Source organism: Neolamprologus multifasciatus, chromosome 22 (assembly GCF_963576455.1).
Source record: "Neolamprologus multifasciatus chromosome 22, fNeoMul1.2, whole genome shotgun sequence".
Lineage (NCBI taxonomy): Eukaryota > Metazoa > Chordata > Actinopteri > Cichliformes > Cichlidae > Neolamprologus > Neolamprologus multifasciatus.
Window position 1 is genome coordinate 24,090,175 of NC_140459.1, and position 20,556 is coordinate 24,110,730.

General features: G+C 42.0%; 1 protein-coding gene across 2 annotated transcripts in view; it reads left to right on the forward strand.

Moving 5' to 3' along the window:
* Positions 1-20,556, forward strand: part of dlgap3 (discs, large (Drosophila) homolog-associated protein 3) — a 163,290-nt gene that overhangs the window by 61,638 nt on the left and 81,096 nt on the right. For both annotated transcript variants that reach the window (XM_085149591.1, XM_085149592.1), the window contains exon 2: positions 20,245-20,319. The gene's annotated coding sequence lies outside the window, so the exon portion shown is untranslated. The remainder of the gene's footprint in view (positions 1-20,244; positions 20,320-20,556) is intronic.

Consider the following 20,556-nt stretch of genomic DNA (forward strand, 5'->3'; position numbering starts at 1 on the left):
GTTTTTTGCCCGGGGCGCTCCAAACTCCCAGAAATGACTACAAGGAAAAAGAGAGAGACAGGGAGCGATGATGAGCAGGGACACTAACTACACATCTGCCCTTCCCTTCCTCCAGTGCTTCAGAAGGGCAGAGGGAGTAGACAGAATACTGGAGGAGATTTGACAAGCATCAACAACACTGTGCCGCAGTGTTCACGGCAATCACAGTGGACACATGGCATCCATCATCCCACGATACGTTTAACTAACGCTCTTTGCAGAAAGACGTGATCTGCAACTATCGGCCGCGCTTATGTGTGTTTTGTAGGTGAGGCTGAGTGCTTACAGGAGCATTTTAAATAGGAAATGCAGCAGAGCTTCAGCTTGAGGACCCGTTTGACAGCCAGTAAACTCGATGTCACTTCACCTAAGAAATACAGTGTGGACAAACACAGACACACCTATGCACTGGCTGGCTAAGTGAACGGTGAATGATAGATGAGAGTGGGGCTTTGCGGTGTTGCCATCTGTTCAGACACGAGATAGAAAGAGTTGAGAGCTTGCAGTTCGTTGAGCTTTAAGCCCATCGCAGCATCCAGCTCATCTACTGTATACGCTCCACTGATACCTGGTGTGTGTGTCAGTGTGTGTCTGTGTGTGTGGACCGGAGCCTACTGTAGAGAAGACTCATTGCGTCTTGCTCTGTAGTACTCTTGCTTGATATGGTAATCATTTACAGTATGGTAATATCTGGCAGCATTAGTCCATCATCTCTATGCAGAAGTTGATCTAAAGTCAATTCACTCTGTTTCTTTCTCATTGAAAATCGCTCACCGTCGTACTGCCGCACAATCAATTTTCTCTGACTCTCCCCGGCCTCCTCGTCTACATGTGCATCCTAACTCCCTCTCCGTCTCCATTACACGCCTGCCATTCTCTCTCTTTACACACCAATGGACCCTTTTAGATGCAATTGCTCGTCTCATTTCTACATTTTTACCTCTGAGTTCAGCGCAGGTGAGAGGGAATGGTGGGATTTCGGTCAGGTGTCTCTGTCTGAAAGGGACAGAATTAAAGAAGGGGGAGGGGTTGCTTATAAGAGTGAAAAGTGCGATGAAAGTGCTTTGTGAAAAGCGAAGAGTACGATTTTTTTATTTGGCCCTGAATTGTCCGACGTGTCTGGATCCCCTCGCAGAGATGACTCACGCAATATGACATGATGACACAGTGTGAACAGCCACAGTAAGACCAGCCAGTGAACAATATGACACACAGGCGCAGATGCATAGAAAAACAGCCTCGCGAAGTCAAACACAGCAAAAAGCAACGCTATTTTGAGTGCTCCATTCACTGCTGCAGTGTTTGTGGGTGTGATGCAATCACTCCGTTCGTCACTCCCTCCCCCAACGCTGATGAATGGAAGGTTATCGGAGGCATGTAATACCCGAAAGCCAGCAGACAGCTTTGCCCTTTACAGCAGAGTATCGTAGCTAATTAGAGACTATGAGTATGTCACTGGACTTCAGTGCGTGTCTGTGGCCATCCAGCCATGGCTGCATGAGCCTCTTAAACACAGGAGTGCTTTCGTTCCACTCACCCTTTCAGTGGGACCTTTGAGGTTTTACTGTGAGGCCAGGCTGCCACACAGGGCCTGAGAAATCACAGCTTTATGTTTTGAAAGACGATATTTATTTTTGTGTGTGTGTATTTTCTAATCCTGCTATACCACTCTAACTGACACAAAGACATTTTTGCCCATTTACTTCAGAGTTTGTATCAGCTGCATAGCTGTAAAGCTCAATCAAACTGCTTTTCAAGGAATCACTACTGCAAGGAATTGGCAGATACTTGAATAGTTTTCTCAACGACCAACTAACTGTTCAGCTTCTTATACTGTTGCAACCACCTGTCAAGCTTTCCCTTTGCAAATGGCTTGTAGCCAGTGTGAGTGTGAGATATCAGTCACACGTTGACAGCTGAAAATCTGTAGTCATCTTTGACACATTGAGACCTTAATCTTTAGCGGATGAGTCAGATTGCTAGTTAAACTTGCAGCTGTAACTAGCATATTTTATTGCATCATCTAGTTAAAAACTGGCATGAGTTAGTTTTCATAAGCTGACTAATATTTTTAAAAGAAGAATATTATAATATATAGTATTCCTGCTCCTTTATTTACATGGGGTCACTATAGCAGGTTACTCCGTATGTTACGTTTACCAGAATTTTACACTAGATGCCCTTCCTGACACGACCCCAAAGGGATATGTGTCTCCTCCAATGATCATTCTGGGACTGGTTCATGTTTTTGCAGCTGTTGGATGTGTAAAACGCTGCATTATGGATTACTATACTACAGAGAGAGCGAGGTACACAGGGAGACAGTACGACAACCTGGACACAAAAGGAAAAGACCAAATAATTAAGTAAGCAAAAGAAACAGAAAACTAGATAATTAAACTAGGAAGCACAGAGGGAAATAACACTAAACATCAAAGAACTAGGCATAGAAGAACAAAAGTATAATCACATATTAATCCAGATATAAATAAAGACGCAATATAATATATTCCAAAAAAACCCCAAACACTGGTAGCAGACCCAAGTCCCTAAATAATACAGAGAAACCCCAACAATCAGACAACCTCCCTGCGTAAGCGATTTGGTGACAGTGGGAAGGAAAACCTCCCTTTTAACAGGAAGAAACCTCTGGCAGAACCAGGCTTAGTGAGGGGCAGCTACCAGTTGGGGGTCGTGGCAGATGCACGTTTAGTGAACTGGTGATTCGTAATTGACTGCGGGTGTGAAAGCAAAATAGACAAAACAACTAAAGGTCAAGTGCTTTATATGAGTGTGTATGAAACAGAGAGGTGTTGCTTTGAGTGATCAGTGAAACTATGAAAGCGGTATTTATCAGTGTCACCCCACCTATATAGTTTAGCGGGTTACAGTTCAGGCAGGCCACAAAGTCAAGTTTAGTTACAACCCTGGTAGGTTAGTTGAATGCCCACCCACATCAAATGGTGGGTTAAAAGTACACTTCTGTCCCTCCAATCTCATAAAAGGCACACACAATTTCAGCTTGCCGTACATCCCTGCAACCCACCCTCATCACAACACCAACATTTCATTTCGAGGCAGACTTAATCAGTTGTCTCGTTAATTTCTTTTGACTTTAAGTTCATCGACTGAAATATATGTTCAATTTTTCAAGCTGCAGGCTTTATCAACCATAAAACAGTCTCAGGTGGTGCCGGCTAGGCTGTAAAATCCACCAAATCCAGACATGCTACATTAAGCAAACGACTACAGCATGTGCTACTCATGAACACAACCTTTAACCTGAACAAATTAATGCTGCTAATGATGCATAAGCCTTTTAGTATTTGCTCTTTTTTAAAAAAAAATTTAAATATATTTTTTGCTCTTGGAGTCAGAATGTGCGCACTTCTCTGTAATTCCATTTACATCACCTAACTTATATATTAATCGCTTGAAATCCCCACTGTGTATTACAGGAGGCTGCATATTCGTTACCAAGCCTAATTCAAGGTTGAACAGATGAAAGTACACATGCACAGCACTTTAAACTTGAAAGTGCACCAATACAAAAGCCTGTAACACATTCAAAGTGTTGGAATGTACTTTGTGCTGCGCCCAATTTCACTGGAAGTGCATTCTCTATTTCAGCTTCACCTTTATTGAGTGATATGAGAGCTTTTCCAGCTTTGAGAGTCTCTAGACTCAAAACAAAAGAATCTCTTGCGGCTATATCATTGCATGCTGTTGTGCAGAGGTTCCAGCCAAACGTCTTTTTGTCTTTTGACTGTGCTTCAATATGCTCTAAACACAGGAAACTTTTTGGAGAGATGAAGGCACTAGACTAAACACTAAATGATATAAGCAGTTCAGAGTTGAATCATTTTGAGGTGAACTTCTTAAAGACTGGGCTTAATTGATCCCATTATGCCAGGATTGTATCTAGGCATACAGACATAACTTGAAGCGACAGCCAGGGGCACCTCAAGTCGAGAACCATCTCATTGGATTCCGGTTCATAGTGTCTGATAGCATTCGCAGTTTCCAGCAAATGCTTCCTGGCTAAATGGTAACAATTCCCCTGGAAACAGTGTGATACCACACCCCCAAGTGAGGACTTTGGATGGCATTGTCTCGTTACTTCTCGAGGTAAACAGACCGAGACTGCGGGATATGCTTACCGAAAGTGAGGCAGGTTCTCATCCCGTCGTCCTCCTGCTCTTTAAAGGCTACTGCTGGGAAATTTTGTGTGAAGCCATTTCATCAGGAGCAACTTTGTCTCAGCTTGAAACTTGCACTTGTGAAGTACAGTACAGGAAATCGCTGATGCCAAGCTAGGGAAAAAAATCAAGATAAAAAGGCTGCAGACAAGGATAAGGGAGGGGAGACGGAGTTCACAATCTGGTGAGTCCACAGCGAGCTCTGATCTCTGGCATCAGCTTTTATGGGTATAGATTTAAGAGATGGGACTAGATTAGATGAATGGCGCTCACGCTTGCTGCACTTTAATTCTTCTAGTTCTTCTAGTTCTAATCTTCTAGTTTATTTCAAAAGTCATTTCATGAACCTGTTCTCTGTCTGCAAAATCATATATGCTCAGGCTGACTGCATGCCATAAGCATATTTAACGGATTGTATTTTTTAAGGGTCAAGTATGCACACTCTGTTGGCACTCTGCCCATAACCTCAGGCCAGCAGAGAAGAGAAAATCGGCTGAAAGAAGCAGAAAGTGAAGAGAAGGTTAGCCCAAAGTGTGCAAGACAGAAATGTGGAGAAGTTTCATTTCTTTTTCTTTTTCTTTCTTTTTTTTTTAAACTACTGCCTGGGAAAATGTGTAAGGCGGTACATGCTGTTTTTCTAATCCTCTGCTAACAGCTCACTCTTTCCTCTTCAATAGCTGGTAATAATTTTTTCCTCCTTCATTTAACCTCCATCTTCTGATAAGTGATGAACATCAGAGGCGCGCTGAGTTTAGGCAGTTTCTCTCGCTCTCTTTAGCTCTCCAGCTCTCCTCTCATGTTTTCCCCAAAAAATGAAAAAAAGAAATCAAAAATAACTGAGCTGCAGGCTTTGCTGTTGTGAAGGACAGCAGGGAGATGTAACTCTATTCTAAGTTACGCTCCTGCTGCTAGCGCACTGCATAGCAAATTATGCTTTGTGCAGCTTGTGGAGCTCGCCTCCGATTCAATGAATTAATAAAACTACAAGAACAAAAGGATGCTCTCTTTGCAGCAGGCCTGAAATCATGAGCTCATACTTTATAATCAGTGCTGCTGCTTCAGTGCGTGCATTCTGTATCTGTTTTGGCTGCATTCATGACTGTGCATATGGATATATTCTTGTGTCAAGGGTTCCCACCCATATCCTCGTGCAAAATATATGTCACTTAGTGTTGTGAGTAGACTAGAAGCGAGTGTGTGGGGACGGGTATTTGTGCAAGGCGGCGTCTTGTGTGAAACTCTTTTATAGTAAATGATTGGGGGGGAAACACGGTCATTTTGAAAGTGAACAGCTCTGTAGGAGTTTGACCAGCGCATAAGAAATGCATGAATTTAAAAGAAGCAGCGACATGCTCCCATGCACACTGCGGGGTCTGGATGGAGATCAGGTCTGACAGCTTTCTCTGGCCAAACATACATATTGCATTTGTTTATGTTTTTTGGGGGTGAAATTCAAATTCGTATCCCAAACAGATTTTAAGCGGAACTAAAAACAGACTTTCATGAGCAGTGACTCAAAAACGTAACTGCACAGATACACACAAATACACAAGTGGTGACATGTCAGGCCAACATGAATCGCTGTGAAAATATTGGCCTTCGGCATGTTTATACAGACTGTCAAGTATGAAAAATTGATTAGCAAAATGCCACGTGCTATCATATTGGAAATCTGAGGCGTTTCAGCGTGTGATTAAAGATGAAATGAGTCCGAGGCGCGGGCGACACACGCGTGGAGAGGGAATGAGAAATGCTTTTTTGTGTATGTGTGGCGCGGCGTCTTTGCGTGTGAATGCTTCCCAGTGTGTCAGCACTTTGTTCCCGTGGAGCTGCTGACAGTGTGTGGATGTTCTTGCTCTGTTTAATGAGCAGATCTCGGGATTAACACAGGAAGATAACGAGAAACAGCATTGCGGGGAGAGAGTGAGAGTGCCAAAACAGTTGTTCGATTTTCCAGCGCCCTGCTAGTTTGGCTGCGCGTCACAGTGGCTTGTGTTTCCGTGGTCCAGAAGTCAAGGTGAGCTTATAGATTCGAGTCCAACTCGCTCCCTATACGTGTCGCCCATTTCAGCTGCTTATGGGAAAATCAAACCAACAGAAAAACCACAATTACTACTCATGGTCCACAAACACATACAGAGAAAGCAACAGCAACACTTCTATGTTACTAAGTAACAGGGTAGGAGCCAGCATTGCCGGACGGAGAATGTGCCCTCAGTCAGCTTCTCCATGATAACAGTAGATTATTATAGCTACAGGAAATGAATCAATATGAAATCATCCCCCTTATGGATACAGCCAGTTGTGTTTTCTTATCGAGTTGTCAGGCATCATGAAGGTAACAGGAACTTTTTCCACTAATCTATTCTCCAAAAACTGAGAGGGTTCTAATGCCACGTCCTCATAGCATGAAAACATGAATCCTGTAGCAACTGGGTTTTTTTTTTGTGTGTGTTTTTTAACAAAACACCTCAATTCTTTTTCTTTTTTTTTACCTGCTCCTTGCAGAGCTTTCCCTCGGGTCTTAATGCATTGAGATGGATTCCTTTAGATCACAGCCACGTAGTACAGCGGGAGCCTCACAGAACAAATTCTACTCTAATCCCTGTATTGCTTAGGGGCTACAAGCCAAGCAGTAAGGATGGCATAGCACATTTCCATGGTCCACAGATGAATCTCAGTGGGAGAGAAAAATTAGTTATCTCTCTTTTTACTTTGCTTCTTTTATCTCGGATCTGCCTCTGTGTGAAGCCGTGGTAACTTTCTGTTTTTGCCTTTTTGTGTCATCTAAACTTTACCGCTCGTATGAGTGGACGCAGAGGCATTTAGCTAATGCGCACAGACACTGGCATTTCTTCCTTTCATTATCGCTTGGGTGGCATTTTTCACATCCATCTACTTTTTGCAGTTTCACAACCCCTGTTGTGCATGTTCAAGCATGGGTATAATGTGCAGGCCGGCAAAGTTCAGAAAGAGCCAGGTCATTAAAGGTTCTCTTATTGGCTTTTTTTTTCTAAATCATCAATACACAAACAAATTGCAAAAAAATAAATAAACAAGAATGTCACCAAATCTTTCATTTTGCCTCTACCAGCCTGTGAAACTACACTGTATGTGGTTGCTGGATTGTGGGCTAATGTTACAAACTACCCAGTGGCAACTGGTGACTCAAAAACATGATGATGATGAGAGGAAAACAAACATATTGCTCATGTTATTTCAATAAGGAGAGTTTATGTGAACGAAATCAGTATGATTTATTGAAAAACAGACTTTAGGAATAAGCTTTTAAAAAACAGACTCCGGTGAAGCTACATAGCAGAGGCCAACAATGGAAGTGGGACAGGACCCCTGGAGATTTGGTTGAGGATCTCTAACTGGCCAGGATAAGATGGAAATGTGTTAAGGGGCGGGTCACACACATGCAAAAGTCAGAATGACAGAAGAGCACAGAGATTTAAAGCGTAACAGACGCTGATTTGCTCGCAGAAGAAGGAGATTTTGAGAGTGAGTTTGACAGCGTGGGAAAGCAGAAGCGATGTAAAGAATAGACTAGTAGCCCAAAAACCCGGGAATGAAGGCAGATGAGTGAACACAGATCTTCCTTATTAAACTTGCACAAAGGCTTTATTTAGCTACTTATTATTACATTCTATCATTACAAGCCTCATAGCATTCACATCGTAGTCAGCTTTGGTAATTTGGATAAACTGGCCTTTTAAATAACCCAGAGGGAGAGATATAAACACATATATTTCACTTCTATGAAGCTGGACATTCAACAAGAGTAACAATACCACGAATTATGAATTATCAGGCTGCCTGTTGGCATGTTTTCTTCATTACAATGACACCATAGCTACAGCAAATACTGACTTTGTATTTATTGGAGAGAAAGGGAAAAGCCAAACCAAACAATCAGTAGTTTTGCCTTTAATAAACAGATTAGATTGTTCAAATAAAAAGAACTCGAACAGCTGTCTAACTCAGTCTGAAATCTGCTGCTGGGCAACAGATGATTTAGCTGTAAAACTGTTACTGTGTGACAGCTCAGGTGTCTGAGGTGCTCCTGACTGATCCTGTCGGTGTCATAACTAACTGATCGTTATGAATAATAAATGAAATTGCTACTCTTGTACCACAGGTAAAGCTCATATAATCTGGATTTATTAAAAATGAAGTGTCATGAAGTGTTATGAGTTCTTTGTCATGAAAGAGCGTTAGATTCACTTTACATGCTTAAAGATTATCTTCATAACGGCTGTTAACGGCTGTCCTGATGAATCTGGTATTCTGAAAGCATTTCAGAATTAAAGGCTGTCTGTCTTTTTTGGATGTATAAATATAGAAAAACCCACTCAGTAAACTGTCCGCTCAAATAGAGACATCCTCCATGCTGGTAGCAGCACATTGTCCACACCAGGATACGATGCTAGGTGAGTAAAGCCATGGGTTTAGTCATGACAACTGATGCAGTGAGGACCAAAGCTGTGCCAGTAGGGCAGAGCCCTCCACCTGTTCCAAGTCCATTAGTTTAACTGTTAAACAGGCTGTCAGAAATCCTACATCAGGCTAACTGTTGCATTGGCCAGTCGCTAGATACTGCTTGGTTAAAAACATGAGACTTTAACTACAAAGAACTGTTTATGTGTCTTTGAAAGAGCACATTAAATTGACATTTGTAGCTATGAAAGTGCACTAAATTGATATAGAGGTACATAACTACCATGATGTCACCCGTTTGTGTGACAGATTTATTTTATAAGTTGTACAGAGATTTGGTAATTATTTTCTCTTGTTTCAAAAAGTAGACGAAGACCAAGATACCAGACCAGATAGGGTTAGCTGGCTAGCCTTAGCTTTCCTGCTAGTAGCATATGCTATCTATACTGTTTATAGTACATGCTATTTATAATCATATTGATTTGACCAAACAATAAATGATGTAACCTTACAAAGCAAATGAGTAAAGGTCTAAATAATGGTTGCCTTCATTAGTACTAGCTGACAGGGATACAAGGCAGGGTTGATTTAGCCTGATGTGACTTAGCTCAGCATATTTCAAAGGGTTGGTAGCTTTGGTCACTTTTTAGCCTTGTTGTCATTACAGAAATGCTTCGATATCACAGCATACATGGCACAAAGTAAAAACAAGTTGTTGTTAATAACAACAATTTTCTGGATGTTATTCAACAAATCATTAACAAAAGTCGCCATTCCATCTATTTCGATACTCCTGAGATGGATGGAAATGGATGTGGAAGAAACGGGTAAAGAAAATCTTGAAGAGAAAGCGAAATCTCTTCGTGCGTGTGCTCTGGTCACCCGTGTTGTCATCATCACAGGAAATAAAGTAATCACCTCCCTCTAATGATGCGGTTGCTCATCGCTGGGGGGGCAACCATGGCCCCATGGTGGTCTGATGTTGACAATCACCACACGCGCCTGCAGCAGACATACATCAAGATGCTCATGAGCATGACAGCCAATTAATGAGAGAGATGGGATGGAAGGATGAAGGGGAGAAAAGAACGAGAGTAAGATTCAAATCTGCAACATTCCTCATTGTCAGAACTCTTCGCGCCACTTTGCTCCCATCCGCTAATTAGTGTTTGGTTGTCCCTCACTTTCTCTCTCTCTCTCTCTCTCTGTGTCTCTCTCTCTCTCTGTCTCTCTGCGGGGTTTAGGTCTTTTTGACATTTACCTTGTGATTCTGCTGTTTCCAGCCTTTTTCTTGCTAACCGGTATAATCTGAATATACATGATATATAAATTCATGTATGGTTTCTAATTGGGATTTGTTGTGGTTCTGTGTTACATCAGAGGAAAAACACACTTATCCAGAAACAAGCACAATATGTTGTGTTTATTTTCAATATATACATATGTTTAAAAAATAAAACACAATCCTTGTTTCCATGACTTTATGCTTGCTGCAATTAATGTCCACACAAGTTATGTGTGGACGTGGGCGTATATATGTATGAAGCAAATAGGTGCAGCAGTTACCTAGAGACTGACGAAGCTGCTGTGACAGTGCTGGCCTTTAGCTGAGCACCATGTGATGGAGTATTTTACATCCTCCCCGATACGCCGTATCCATCTCCAAAAGCAATGCATTAACCCAATATGACACCAGGATGTGCGTACCTGGATTCCCCCTTTTTTTCTAATTCCACCTCTGCTTAAAGGTCACCGGATCACTTGTTTTTGCAAAGAAAACTCAGACACACAGTTATGGGCATCCTCCAAATGGCTGTCCCTGAGCAGGAGAGGCACGCGTGCAGCCAGTTTTGATGCTCGTTATACTGTAATTAGACACACAAACCTGTGCGCACAGTGCAAACAGAAATATGCAAATTGCAGCTGTGGCAGCCAGTGCATGACGAGTGTTACGCCCAGCGGTTCCGCTGAAGACAACAACAGGTTGATGACGATTTAAAGATAATCACTTCCTCTCTTCTTTATTTATCTTCCTGTTTTCTACTCTCTTATTTATTGCTCGTTTTAATGAAAAAGATTGAAATATCCAAAAAGGGCGAAAGAGGGAGGAATATGCCCTTACTCTGTTTTAATGCCCTTCCTCTCCATCTTACTCCCGTCTCCCTCGCCTGTAATGGGGCTGTTTGATGATACACTTTTTTTTCTTTTCTTTTTTTTTGGGTGGCGTGTCCTTTTACATGAACAAAATCCATCCATAAGTGCCGTGTGCCTCATCTTTGAACAGCTGCATTTTAAACTCAATTAGCGCCCGGCAGACCCAAACACAAACACACACAGGCACGCACGAGCACAGCAACACCTAATTCGCTCTTGCCACAAATTAGAGTGCAATACACACATGCATGCACACGCACCTGAGTGGTGAGGCTAATTTGCCCGAGCGGACCTGTGTGAAAGGAATAATGAGGCTTTGATGACTTCACTTGAAGAGCCTCGCTCCTCGCTGACATCATCCATGACCCTGGTGTGACCCCTCAGACTTTGCTCTGATTCATTCCCCACCTCACATCACTGCCACCCCCAGAGGAAATAGTCTCTCTCCTGATTGGCTGAAGTTTAGCTGTGCCAGATAGAGTGAAAGGTGGAAAACTACCAAAAGTTCTCAAAGGCTGTGAATTGGATATGATAGAGAAGAGGAAACACTTTTTTTTTTTGTAGCTGCTATTTGGATCCATTGAGAAGAAATCTTAAGCCACTGATGTTTTTCTTTTTTTTTTTATGTGAAATAAAAAATCCAAAGTGCACTCGAAAATTGGCTTGCTCACTGAAAAGTGAGCAGAAGAAGAAAAAAAAGGAAATCTAAATAGAGGAAAGAAGGCTGAAATAAATCAAACGTGATTCTGTGCACATGTCCTTTTTATCCAAGTGTTACAAATGCAGCCAACATCAACATCCCGCTTGTTCTCATGCAACAAGAAACCATTAGCGAAACATGAAAAAGGTTTTTGAAAAAACAAAAAATTCTGAAGAGAGCATCTCTTATGCTGAGAATCGCAGCGGGAGTCGGGCTGCAAAATCTTTCCATGTGAACATTTGAATGGGAGCGCTGGTTTTACCCTTGAGTCAAAGTGACTTCTGAGAGGCGAAAAAGGGCCGCAAGCAAATGAAATCAGTAAAAGCGCCATCATCGAACAAATTTCATCTTTTTAGCCTCGACTGTTGCTTATTGGTGTGAAAACGAGAGCAGTTTAACTTGCAATCGGACAGCGATCAGTAAAATCAATGATTTTAAGCCCCTGAGATTGTTTGAGTGTATAAAGCAAATAATTGAACTGTAAATGGTTAAAGCAGCTGACGCGTGGGTTTCAGCTGTGAGCCAAAAGTCACAAATTTGTCAGTAATTTCTCATCGCAGGGTGCAATTTAATCCTGCTTTGTCAGATGGAGCTGCATGCACAGTGACCTGTGGAGTTGATGCCTTGATGCACTGGAAATAACAGGTTGATGGGATGGCTAATTCAATCTTTACTCACTGGTGACGTTTGGGCATTACAAACTACGTGTTTAGGTTTATGAAAACTGTGTAGTTTTCATAAACTAAAACTCACCTTTCACAACAGTAACCCCGCTCGTTGACATATGTCAAGTTGGGAGGGCTAGATCCCCGTCTCTATTGCCATAACCTTTAACGTAAAGGGCACACACACCAAAGTACACCTTCTCCGTAATAGAGTCACGGCAGCTGCTCTGAGGAAACCGTGCTACTCGACACCCCGGAGACGAGAACTGAATTTGTTGAAGGCTCAGTCGATGAATGCAGTTAGGATTTCCTTTAAAGCTGAAGAGAAAACTGAAGAGAGAGTTCATATTTGTGCACTGTAAAGAGCTTTATGAACTTGACTCACCTCTTTTTTTGTGTCATCCTACTTTTCATTCATTTTCATTTCTAGCTCATTTTTATTTACTTGCGTTAGTTTTTTCTTTTTTTGCCTGTCATCAGTCATCATTTTTATTCTTGCTGTTTTTCCTGTTTCAGGTCATTTCCTCATGTATGATCTTGTTTTAGCCTGTCCTCTTTGGATTTTCAATTTGTTTAGCCTTTCGGTCTGGCCCTTGCTCATTTTGTCTCCCTCACTAACTCCCTTGAAGCGTTTGACCTAAAATTTATTTATTTATTTATTTATTTATTTTAAATTTTTTTGGAGCGGGGGGGGGGGGGGTCAACTATCTTTAAAAACCCTGTGACTGTACCTGTGCAAATACTGAGATTTTCTCTCAGCACGATGCGGTGACGCCCTCTTGCTGTAACCTGTGTATCATATTACCAGTACTCTGTCTGAGGCTAATGGACATGCTATGCTATGTCTTCAGACTTTTTGTTTCGAGGCAAGTAAATAAATTGACACATGCACAATGGAGCAAAACGGCATCATGCATCATTCATTTCTGTAATCAGCACGCTGTCAGTATATTTGTCTAATGATCCATGACGCATTAGCAAGCTTGGAATTGGGTCTCGGGTGAAGGGAAAATGACAAAAAAAAGCATTTACGAATCACACGTGTTTGTGCACATTTTAAAAGAGTTGCAGCAATCAAACGTACACAAACTCTTTTCCCGGTCTGACTGACAATAATGAATATGATTCGGATTGTTTGGGTGCTCTGGGGCATCATTGCCACCGATATACTCTCTAGCAGCGTTGAAATGAATTAATCATAACTTTAGCCATTCCCCAAACTGCTCACTTATGACTGGCAACAACAACAACAACAAAACGGAGGCAATATGGGGCCACTGTACTCAAACGCAAATCTGTTTTCTGGTTGTTTTATTTATTTATTTATTTATTTCAAAGATAGTTGTCTCGGTTTGCTCTGCTGTTACTCGTCTTCCTCTCCTCATGTCCTGTGAGAAATGAACAGTTTTACAGCGATAAATGAAGCGGCCAAGCTTTGGCGAGGAAAGAGGGAGAGAGGAAAGAGAGGTTTAAGATGTGCAAGTGGAAGGTAGTGAGAGGCTAAGAGGAAAGAATGGGAGAGGGTGAAAGATTGATTAAGGAAGTGTGAAGGAAGAAGAAACACTCACTGTATCCACCTGCTGCCAAGGAATCGCCTAATGAGAACTGAGGGATCCTTAAGAGCGAATGGAGAGCGAAGGAGGCACAAAGAGAGAGAGAGCGGTACAAAGGGTATGAAAAATGGTGAGCTGTCAGGTGAGTACTGGAGGGAGAACCGAGCTTTAAGCGTTTTGCCCTGACCACAGAGAATAGGTTTGTGTGAGTGCACCCATAAAGATACAAGACTGTGAAGCATTGCACAGCTGCATCTGCAGCTGCACCACAAGCATATTCAAAAATATTTGCAGTCCATGCGATCCTTAACAGACATACAAAGATGTAACAGTGGTGCACGGTTCACTTGCTTGAAACACTCTAGAGCAAGAAAAACAGACTTTTACCCCATCTTTTACTTCTGCTTCAGCATTTCATTTCCCACGTCTCCTTGCCCTCACCCCTCCTTTTACATTGTTTTCGGCCTTCCCTCGCCATTCTTTTCTCTTCTGCTCACCGACCTCTGATTCATACATACTTTCTTAAAAGCATCACTGATGCCTCTCTCTAATGTGCAGCATGTCCCCGGGCATGCCTTGAGCTGGCACATTCATTTGATTTGTGTATGGTCAGAATATAGTCTCAAATCCATTAAGACAAGAGATGAGGGTACTTTTTAGGATCCAGGTGTTAGTGCGTGCGCCTGCATATTAGAGGAAAATGCAGAAAGATTGCAGTCATGTTGATAAAGTAAGGTATTACACACAAACTGTGTGAAGGCTTTGTTATATATAGAAACATTTGAGCTGCTCTGATTTTTACAGTATCCATCAGCTCTGTATAGAGTTCACTTTTTATTCCAATATGTGCCTTTCTAGTGTCACAGTCACCTAAGAAATACGTTCTAACACTAACAAGGGCTTAACACATTCTCAGATGTTCCATGAACCCTCTGAGGTCAAAGTCATTATCAGCCATGACCTTAACCTTATCCTAATACATTCTAACTCACATCATTTGAAAACTATTCACAATTTCCCGAAAATATAATTGGCCTTTCTCCGAACATTAAGTTCATCACCAGTGACTCCTTAGACATCACTTATCAGTAATCACTCCCAATATGATGCAGACTCTCTGTCAAACTTTGCCCACTAAATATGCCAGAATGTATGCATTATCTATTTTGGTCAATGCTAAGCAGGTACTCAGCTTATAAAGGGGACTTATGTCTGTAATGTCATTGTACTAGGCTTATGTGTATTTTGAAGTGCTTCCATAAAGGGAAGAATGACCTTTTGGGTTAAATGGGACAGAAAAAATAAATCACCTAGCCATAGTGTGTAAGACTGAATGGTTTTCTGTCTCTCTGTCCAGGGTGTACTTTGGCTCTCGCTAGTATAGGCTCCAGCACTGTTACGCTGGAGCCTTTATAAGTGGTTAAGAGGATGGATGGATGATAGTCATAGAAGGTGATGAAAATAGATAGTACTTGCAGCTTGTGTGCATAATAACCCTTTTGTGGATGTTACATTTTCTGCACCCATGAGTATGCAAGTATCCAGTCCATGTGAGGGGAACTTCATTGTTACTGGATGATCACAGGGCATGTGTGTGACATCCTGTTTGTTCAAACTTGGTGGATTTGTCCTTGAGACACACACCAAATGTGTACTTTAAGTGGACTCGGAAATAGTATAAACTATTCTTATTTCTTGTATTTTCTACTGCACTGTGTCTAGCTCTCGGTCATCTCACTCACAGCCTGATAGAACAACTTTTAAACTGTGCATTAATGTATACCTGATTTCTGTTTGTGCAATCTCCATTTTGTGGTTATCACAAAACTTCACGGCGCTGTGGGATAAAGATGATGAATGGCATATACCATATGTAGAAAATAGATAGAACTGTTCAACTTTTTTCCTTCTTTTAAGCCAACAGAAATCCTCTATAGGGTATGTTTTCAGCACTGAAGCCAGTGTTCTGTTAATAGGATCTAATTGGAAATGGCTGGTGTTAAGGAAGTTGCTTGGGTTGTCTGAACTTAATCCTGTGGAAATCCCTAAGAAGTTATTAAAAATCTATGTGCAGTGTCCTAAATGTAGGACACTGATTCGCAAATGGAACTAAGCTTCTAGACTCTTTGGGTTTAGCAGTTGCCCCAAAGTTGAAAATACAGTAATGCAATGGTTTTGACAAAGGCTCCTATGTTAGGGGAAAAAATAGCTTAAATATTTTATAACAGCATATTTGTGTCCATCAGAGCCATCAAGCAGCTGTGACATTGCACTAAAGGGAAGTTTTTCCCTAATGTCATAATATTAGCTTTGCCCGTACTACTCTTTAGAAGGTGAAGATGCTGATTTCATTCTATAGTCAGACATGGGCCACGAGCCTCGGTCCTTAAACATCATATCAAACATGAAGCCACTGGCTGTGTATTGAAGACCTGTTTTCTTAGCTGAAACATTAAACTCACCTGGTTTGCCAACCATTCAATTGAGCCAGTGTGAATTTTTTTTATCTAGCAGGTAGCACTACAAAATCTTGGGCTCGAAATTAGACAAATGAAGAACAAGTGGTGAAAACAGTATAAAAAATAGTTATATACCTCTCTCGTTACTGCAAGAAAGGGAAACTTGTCCAGCTTAGTGTCCTTAACCACGTGTGTGGTGGTTAATTCACTCAGCTTACAAAACGCTGTTAAACTTAAACAAATGGAAAGCCTTATATCACCTATATAATGCTTTTACGCTCTTTACCTGCACCGTCTATAGAAGGTGGTTTATTAGAGCCATTAAAGCAAAGCAGGGCTGCTGTAGATTGTTCTGCAGCTGCTGCTGTCTCTGCAGTCTCTCGTTGCAGTGGCCAGACCAGACCTGTCCTCTGCTGACCCACTATGAACTGGCCGTGCTGCTCAGCCCTGTGGGAAATCCTTGGTGCATGTCTGGCCCTAATTAATGCCCCTGCTGCAGTCTCTTATTAGATGGAGAGATGGAGAGAGCAAGTGAGAGGGAGAAAGAGAAAGGGAGAGAGAGAGGGAGACAATTAAGTATTGATTATATTTGCATAAATAGCTCCAGTTGTTTAAAGCCCGGTATGACCCCACGTGTTAGCACAGCACTCTCTGGGCACGCATTGGGAGCAAAAATAAAGAGATGTAGAGTGAGGGTAAAAAAGAGTTGACCGGAGTCGAGAGAATGCATGGATCTCCTGCAATGCGACACAGCCAAGGCGCTTTAATCGAAGCATCCCAAAGGCTATGCCACTACGTGTTAACTTCGCAATTTGAACCAATTATTGGCCCATTAGCGAGTCCACTGTATTAGGCTGGCAGAAGATAATAATGTTTTTCTGTTGAGTTGGTCATCAATATAATAGCTCGGATAAAACACCTGAGGAGGTGCGCTAGTCACTTTAGTGGTACTCTCTATATCAGCGGTGGCACCTAATAAATGTGGCCTTTGTAATTGAGGGGAAACAGAGTGGAGTGCATGGAGAAAAGAAGAGAAAATAATTGCTGTTCTCCTCGCCCACGTTGCCCTTCTATCTCCCTGCTGCTCGCATCATGCACCCCCCCCCACTCGCGACCCTCAGCGAGGTCACTCCTGGTGACTAATTATTTAGGTGGAAGGACTACAAAAAGTTGTTGTGCAAGTACAAGTGCAGAGTCTGAGAGTGCAAACAGTGCGAGTGTGGATGCGGGTGAGTATATTATATGCCTCTTAAAAGCATGTATGAGGATGTTGACATCTATTATTAAATAGGCTGAAGCCCACTGTGCAGTTTTAGGGGTTATGTAGAGAACAGTTGTTACCAAAGAGAGCATGCTCCAAATGGCTCGTCCAGTTTATGCAGACAGATAAAAGGAAATTGCAAAGTTCACATTAATGTTAGGATTTTTATGCGTTTAGCTTTTTTTTTGTAACTCATGACAATAATAAGTTTTTTGTTTGGTTGGTTTTTTTGTTGTTTTTTGAATTTTCAATCAATCACTGTAATTTCATGCAACTATCCAGATGTTTTAAAACATTAACTGGAAAGTGTAATAAATCAGAATATATCTGAGAAAGTAACAACTCAACATCTTATAAGCATAATAGTGGCAGATGTTGTTTAGCTCCCAACATGTCTGTAACAGTGCCATATGCCATTTTGGCATATGGTTCAATGTGAAATAAAGGAGAAGGTGTAACCTTTGGGTTCCTACAAACACTAAGCTTAATGTCCAGGAATAATCCAGAATGGGCATGATATGATTGTGTGTATGTATTAGGCAGCAAAAACAGTAGCTAAGTACAGTGATCAGCTACAACCATGATGCCACCTGTCTAAATGCATTGCGTGGTTTGTCTTGTTCTGTGAGGCAGCAGCCATTGGGGAGTGCCATGTGTACTGAAAATTAAGCCTTTGGTTGTATATCCACATATATCCCAGGACATTAGTGCTCCTAGCAGAGCGCCGCGTTGTAATGAAATAATCAATGGTATTCACATCACCATCCACTGCCTATAAAGTTCAGGGCCCTGTTGAGTCAGTTACTCAGAACCAGATGCTCGTTTCTGTCGTATCTCCAATCTGTTACATACTTTTATCATTGTTTTTAAAAACACTGAAATATCTTTATATGCTGTTATGTTAATAAAGATCATGTCAGCAGGCTTGTCTCTTGCTGTGTGTAATTTTAATTTGATGTTTGTGCACTTGTGGGACACTATTATAACCTAGTACTATGAATAATTACTGCAGTTTGCGCATCACTCAGTGTTAGATACAAGCATGATCCGACAAAAAACAATTTCTAGTGTAGAATTCCTTTCAAAGCAAATGAATGAATTTGCATTGAATATGTCTGGCAATGTTTTCTTTTGCTGTGAGAGAGCTGACTTGAAGTTTCTCATTTGCGCTCTCCAGTGTATTTATGAATCAAGCAGTTTGTGTTACTGGAAAACGAGAACACAAAGCAGTGTGTGTGTGTGTGTGTGTGTGTTTCTTTCAGCACTGCTAGGAGTTTTACCTGCTACGTGTGCCATGGACGTGCTTGCGTGCGAGAGAGCATATCAGTCTGCGTGTTTGTGCATGAGTTTAACTTCATATTTTGCGTATGACAGTGCCAGCAGGGCTGATCAGTGTCCATGCTGAGGGCTTTGTCACAGCTGACCTATATTAGATGAAAGCAGCTGGATCAGTGGCCTACAGGGACAGCAAAAGAGTTGTGTTCTAATTATCTCTGCAGCTAGCTAGCGACACATCACACCCGCGCACACACCCATGTACAAACACACACACACACACACACACACACACACTTTTTGCAACAAAATCAATGGAGGCTCGTGAGAGCATCTGCCATGCTCTGCTTGACGAGTGACAGCAGCACATCCTCCATGTAGGATTGGCAAAAGTACACTGCCTCCTGTCACACAATGCATGTTAAAACCATTTTGTGATGACTTGGGTCTCTGAATGCAACACTGCATGACACTGCCATTCCACTGAGTAAAATATCATTACCAGGTGATCACAGCGAAAATCATTTCATACTGTTGCCGTGTCCTTTAGGGATTGTTAAAACACATCCAGTGCCTTGTTGATGATTTATCTTATGGATTTAACTGTGTAAATGTTGTGTGCATATTAGCTGCTGTTGCCATGGAGCACCAAAGTAACACATGCCGAGGGTGTGCATTAGCTATAATGAGGCACAGAATAACAGGAAGGGGGGAAGAAAGTCCCAGAGAGGTATTGCTAACAGCTAGCAGTACTCACTGTACTCATGCTAATGCTAATGAATGGGTAATAAAGCATGCCCAACCCTGTGGCATCCTGTAATACCACCACAGTTAGCTTGCTAGCATTTTATGTCACACAGACAAAGCATCCTATTTTCCTGTTCGGCGTGTTATCACACACACAGCTACACACACATGTTCTCCCATCAGGTGACACGGTGTTACTTTGTGTAAGCCTCGGTGTGTTTCTTTTCTGAAGTTCAATGATTTCACAGTTTCTGCTGTTTTTAGGAGGTAATTGGATGCAGCACACACTCAATTAAGCTGTTAGCCTCTGAGTCATCCCCTCCTCTTTCTTTCTCTCGTTATTGTCCGTATCTCTTTTCCATCCCTTTATTTCCATGGCTAATTTCACTCTCTCTGCTGTTATCTCGTTCTCCTCTTGTCATATCCTCCTATCATCCAACCATTCGTGGCTCCGGGGCCTGGCATTCCTAACAGGGGAGCTGAAGTGTTAGTTAGGCAGTCAGGGGAGGCTTCTTGTTTTGGGACCGGCAGGCACATCTTCCACCACATTGCAGGCACTGCCAGGGACTCATTTACAGGTCGGAGCTTATGGGGAGGGGGTGCTTTTCCCATAACGGAGAGAAGGATGTACTGTAGAGAAATGGAACTAAATGCTTCCATCCACATGTGATAAGTCTGGCGCAAATCTGCACGTGAGATTTTTATTTGAGCTTCCCTGATGTTGTTTTTGTCTCTCCCCCTGTCTGCAGAGTGACTGGGACCGAGTTATTTTTCCATCCTTTTCTGCCTATACGCATGGAGCACCATTTCCTGATGAGACTGTGGTAAGTAGAAGGCACAATCACACATGAATGTAACTCCTGCAGCTACACGTCACCTGTACCCACATACGAATTCCACTTCTGTCTTCTGCGTCCTTGAAATCCATCCCTCGGGGATTAACCCACGTCAGTGAAACAGCTCAGAGAAAGTGGGATTTTGAAGCATGCCGCTCACTCTCCTGCATGGCCTGCCTTGTGTTTGATCTCACATTTGAAGCAATATTGACTAAGTCGCGTTTC